Here is a 6,292-nt window from a genome sequence, read left to right as displayed (position 1 = left end):
GTACGTGCAGAGGGAGGCTTAACGGACGCACGTTCGTTCATATTCCGCTCGAACGGACTTACTTTCAGAGGGAGGCTGAACGGACGCACGTACATTCATATTCCGCTGGAACGGACGTACGTGCAGAGGGAGGCTGAACGGACGCACTTACGTTCATTTTCCACTCGAACGGACTTACGTTTAGAGGGAGGCTGAACGGACGCACGTACATTCATATTCCGCTCGTACAGTCGTACGTGCAGAGGGAGGCTGAACAGACGCACGTAAGTTCATATTCCGCTCGAACGGACGTACGTGTAGAGGGAGGCTGAACGGACGCACGTACGTTCATATTCCGCTCGAACGGACGTACGTATAGAGAGAGGATGAGATAGAATCTAAACCAGTCCGGATTACAGGGAACTAACGAAGAAATTAAATGAATAAAAAGGAAATATATGTATAATTAGCCGTTTGGTTAAGATCACATTACTACATTGTTTTAAGTTCAGTCACATGACTTTGGCCAGTGCCTTCTTCTGTAATCTTGTGTCAATCAATATTTTATGACAGGAATTTTGGTAAACAGTGAGTGTGTAGAATCTCGAGAGTAATAGCAGAAAGAGACTGGTGTATGTTTGTGCTTACATACAAACAAAAAGTACTCAATACGTAATGTAACATCTTAAAAACTGAAGTTTCGTGAATCATTACTCAGTCACATTGCTGATCATTCAGACAATTAATGTAGAGAAACAATATGATGATATGTAAGTAGAAATAATTTGTCCACTAAGCCAGCAGGATGGTATCCTTTGAAGGCAACAATAATGTGGGGAAGTGCACTGTGACTAGTGGTTCGTAACCACATCTGATAGTCTGGTCAATACAGTGATAAATCGAAATATTAATAAAGTCCATGGTGTTTGAAACTCTGTCATGCTTTTATCTTTTCAATTAACATGCATGTAGTCAGGAAGTTTACTTTTCAAACGCACGGTTTCATATTCAGTTAGACAATATGGCGCTTTGAGCAAGGGAAATGGCTTATAGATGCCTTGTGAGTGAATTTGGGAGAAGAAAACTGTAAATGTGTGTATGTGTGCATGCGTGCATGTGTGTGTGTGTCTCTGTCTGTCTGTGCATGTGTATGTGTGTGTGTGTGCGTATGTATGTGTGTGTGTGTGTGTGCATGGATGTATTTATGTGTGCATTACAACTTAATAACACCCCTGTAACTTAGTGGTTCAGCAAAAGGGACCAATACAAAAAACACCTAGTATACTCTTTAGACTGGTTGGCATTAGGAAGGTCCAGTCATAGAAACCATGCCAGAACAAATAATGGAGCCTGATGCAGCCCCTTGCCTTACCAGCTCTGGTTGGACCATCCAACCCATGCCAGCATGGAAAACGGATATTAGATGATGATGGTGGTGGTGGTGGTGACAGTGGTGGTGGTAGTGGTATGCTGTGAGAATCTTTTTTTAAAAGGGGATTATAATAGAATCTATATAACATTTTTGTTTCATTGCTATTTGTGAAGGGAACCTCAATAAACAAATGTTTTAGATAGATGCACACTATCAACCTAAGCAGATACTGTTGCAATAATATAGAGGAGGTAAATTTTGCATGTTCATGTTTTGAAAGTTTTATCTCTGTTTCTTTCAGATCACCTCTGATCAAGATTTTTTTTTTGTTATACAGGTAGGTCAATCAAACAACTAGATGCTATTTCAATTATACCATGCATCCATCTAGTTGAGACCAATACTGCAGTGATGAATTATGTACAGACAAGGGCAACAGTTTGTCTAATGGGTGGGGTCTCTGAGTACACATGAAAAGACAAGTTAAGGTGTTTAAGGAGGCTTGTAGATACTCTGGTCTGATAGTGAGTGTTTCTAGTAATTTCTTGAAACACAGTAACAGTTTGAAAGTAGTGTACTGGAAGACAATAAATTAACTGACATATATAGATTGCTTTTCCTCCAACAAGGATGATTATTTTTAGTCCAGGCCCATTGTTACCTCTTTACAGTAGGTGGATTAGGCCATCTGAAAGTTAGGTGCTTTTGTTATGTACATAGTCATTCCTCTTAAAGCAAATTTACTTGGTTATGGGTTCTGTTAATCTTCTGAATCAGTGAGTTTCCGTCAAATAGCACAGTTGTAAGCATGTACAGCAGGAGCTCTCTTAACCATTCTCCATCAACTCTTGTATGCAACAGGGTTCAATTTTACCCCACTCACTCTTCTTTTTATATATCAATGACCTACTGACCACCTTTCAGCAGTGCCCACCCCATGATACTGCCACTCAGGCATCTTCAGTTCACTTCGTCTTACTTCCTCTTATTACCCATGTTGTGTCTATTCCCTTCAGGCCCTGCACTAACTCCTACATGTAATTTTTCCTTCTCAGAATTTTGTTCCCTTGAAATTCCTTTCCTGTACTTGTTCATCCTGTTGCTGTTGACTTATAACTCTTCATAAGAAACATTAACTGTTCGATTTTGACAGTCCTGTAGAGGCCATGGGTACATTGACAGACATGATTTTGATGACTAAATTAACAAATGTTCAAAGCAAAAAATTCTCCGAAAAATTCCAATTCTTTAATCGACCACATGTGCTGGAGTCTGCTAAAATTAGTCTATCATGATGTTTTTGTTAGGTTGCAGCTCATAAACTGGAACTATGATGCATATATTATATTAATTACTTATAGGTCACTCTAAAATGAATTTTTTTAAAATTACTGTGGATCCTCTCGACTAAGCATATTACTCTTCTCAAATATTAATAATCTGATCTTGGAAGAAACTAAGTATAACAACAATAATAAAACCATTAATAAATATATGGTCAAATTTCCATCTCATTACACCACTTTGCCTTAAAAGAAGGAAAGAACATTCAACAATGTAATCCTAAATATACAAAAACACTGGATGATTATAACTGAGGTAACTTAGATTATAGATCAGCTAAAAATCTGCTTTATGCAACACATCTATAATTTAAAGTAGATTTTTATCCTAAAACTGCTTCTCTTATATTTAATTATATACAACTTGATGTTTATTTTACCTATAAATATTAAACTTATTTTTATAAGCGATCAGAATCCAGAGCAGGTTAAAGATTGAAAAGAAATATATTTATAAAGTATATCTATCATATGCATATACTATACATGTATATTTTTGATATATAAAATGTTATCATTTCCATCTTATCAGATGGCATATTCAGTTAAATTGTCTTACAGTTAATTCATTCTCTACAACTTCCACTGAAATAAAAATCGTTTGCTACTAAACTGTATATAGATATATATATGGGTGCAGGACGTCACCAACAGTAACATTAAACAAATGAAATAAGAAAACAAATGAATTAAATACGCAAAATAACGAGAGGAAAAAAGGACAAGTAATACAAAGAATGACCCTTCATCAGTTGTCAGCTGTCTATCTACTCCCCATTTTGAGCAATCAGTGACAATATGAGTCTTCGAAGACAGTTGCTCCCATAAATACCAAAATAAAATTTTAGATTTATGGAGTGTCAAAGTTAGGAACAAAAACAGGACATAAATCCAAAATTTTATTTTGGTATTTATGGGAATAACTGTCTTCAAAGACTCATATTCTCATTGATTGCTTGAAATGGGGAGTAGATAGACAGCCGACAACTGATGAAGGTGACCCTTCATTGTATTACTGTTCTTTTTTTTCTCTCTCATTATTTGCGTATTTAACTCATTGGTTTTCGTATTTCATGTTGTTTACTGTTACTGACGTCCTGTGCCCATATATGCATACATACATACATATATATATATATATATATATATATATATATATAAACACACACACACACACACATATATATATTTATTTATTTTATTATTTAATTGAACACCACACATCCATTTCCAAGTTAGTATATATATATATATATATATATATATATATATATAAGATGTAATTAAGATTCTGTTGAATTAGATACCAACTAGGTTGGTATCATCTGCACACCCAAGCAATATTAATTGAATATTGAATATCAAGACGCTGTACAGGCAGGCAACGCAACCCAGCTAATATTTCCGAAGTACAGATTCCAAGTTATGTGAATAAAATATAAATGGTTAACAAAGATGTACAGGTGTCAATTCATTACAGCCATTTCAAGCAACTCCTTTAATTGATTAATGAAAACATTACATCATTTGAAAGTAGATAGGGGGGCTCTGAAAGGGGTCTCAGGGAGTAGCATCCCTGTTTTCCTTAACTAGTTTTCCATTACATTTCTTGAAAATCAGGGTAGAGGCCTTGGTCTCGGGACCACTTGTGTCTAAAAACTGAGGTTGGGGTAAACAAGGGCATGCTCCCCATAGAAAATCCAGCTCCAAAAAAGCCTCATGATAACAAAGGAGAATGTGTACCAGCCAGCCCAAAGGTTGGGGTGGGCTGCACCTGCCTACCACAGTTGCTATGGCATTGAAGTAGATCCAGCCACCCTTGTTAACAGGGACAAAATCTGGATTTAAAACACTGGATGATGATGATGATGATGATGAAAGAAACCATTCTCATCAGATGAATGCATTGACTTCAAATATAAAGGATATAACCATTTCCTTAACATATTCACATCAACAATTGAACTCAAAATATTTACATTATTTCTTGTGTCATATCTGTGGCAGAATGAGTTTAGTAATAATGCATACCTTGTTAAGTCTACTATAATTTGGAGAGTAGCAGAGGAAATAGTGGGGCTCAGGATAAAAAGAGTGGTGACAAAAGAAACAATGTAAATATTTTGAGTTCCATTATTGATGTGAATATGTTAAGGAAATGGTTATGTCCTTTATATTTGAAGTCTATGCAGTCATCTGACAAGAATTGTTTCTTTCAAATGATGTAATGTTTTCATTAATCAATTAAAGGACTCACTTGAAACAGCCATAATGAATTGACACCTGTACATCTTTGTTACTCATTTATATATATATACATATATATATAAAAGGCAATTTCTGTCTGTCTGTTACCACCTTAGTGCTTAAACCAGCAAACCAATATTCACAAAACCTTGCATACATGTTACACTAACATCCAGTTCAATAATAGGCTAATTGGATTTCAATAAAAATCTATAATGTGCTCCCCCACCCAGGGGACATTGGGCAAATTATATGATAGAATGAGGTTTCAAAAAGTATTAGTGTGAGGGAAAGGTAGTAGCAGAGAGAGGGTGACTTATATCAGTGAAGGTGAGAACAGCAATGGCAATGGGATGATAACATTCATACAGCTGTCATATACATGCAACGTTGCATACATACTTTTGTAAATACACAGATACAACACACACTGAAAAGTGGGTGTGAAGAATACATAGCTTTAAGGAGAGGAGGTAGGTAGCTTTTCTGCTGTCCATTGCAAAGAAACACTCACACACAGACAGACACACATACATATATATACATACATACATATGTCTACTATACACCATTTTAAACTCATGATTACCTGTGTGTACGTTTGTGAGAGAGACATTCTATAACTGTCCGTCTCTCTACTTTTGTAGGATCTTCACTGTTGCTGTCGCATATTGTGAGATTTTAAAATTACATTAAAATTTTCAAACCTGGTATATTGAAATAATTTTCCACGTTAAATCCGATTTCATTATTTACTTGTTCCAGAAAAATTGCTAAAAAATGTTACTGAGGTTTAAAGTTTAATCAATTCTACCTAATCAGAAAACAGGATTTGGAAGCTGGCATTTTCTGCATGATAGCTGTCTATCACTAAATGAAAGCAAAATCATTAGGAGGAATTTCTATTAAACAAACAAAAGCAAAGCATTACGACTATCAAAGTTGTAAGAACTTCTGAAGTTTGAGTGAATAAAGTCATGTGAAATGGTTGAACAGACATGTAAATAATCTAAAAAGGAAAAAATCCTCAAGTAAGTTTTTTTGCGAAAAATTGCACAAATCTGTCCTGATCAAGATACCTATCTGTTGAGGAAGGCATGCTCTGACAAGGAATAAATAAAAATTTATCTAAAACATTCTATTGTAAAAATTGCCTGGCAATGACAGGCTATTCAGCTAGTATTTATTTATACATATATAAATATATATATGTGTGTGTGTGTGTGTGTATGTATATATATATATACACACACACACACACACGTTTAAGTAATATATACATAATGTATATATATCATAAGTTCATTTGATCAAAAAAGTGAAAATGATTATGTTCAATCAAGTACTCAAT

The sequence above is a fragment of the Octopus bimaculoides genome, chromosome 6, assembly GCF_001194135.2.
Source record: "Octopus bimaculoides isolate UCB-OBI-ISO-001 chromosome 6, ASM119413v2, whole genome shotgun sequence".
NCBI lineage: Eukaryota > Metazoa > Mollusca > Cephalopoda > Octopoda > Octopodidae > Octopus > Octopus bimaculoides.
The sequence above is the reverse complement of the archived record's forward strand: the minus strand, read 5'-3'. Positions refer to the sequence as shown.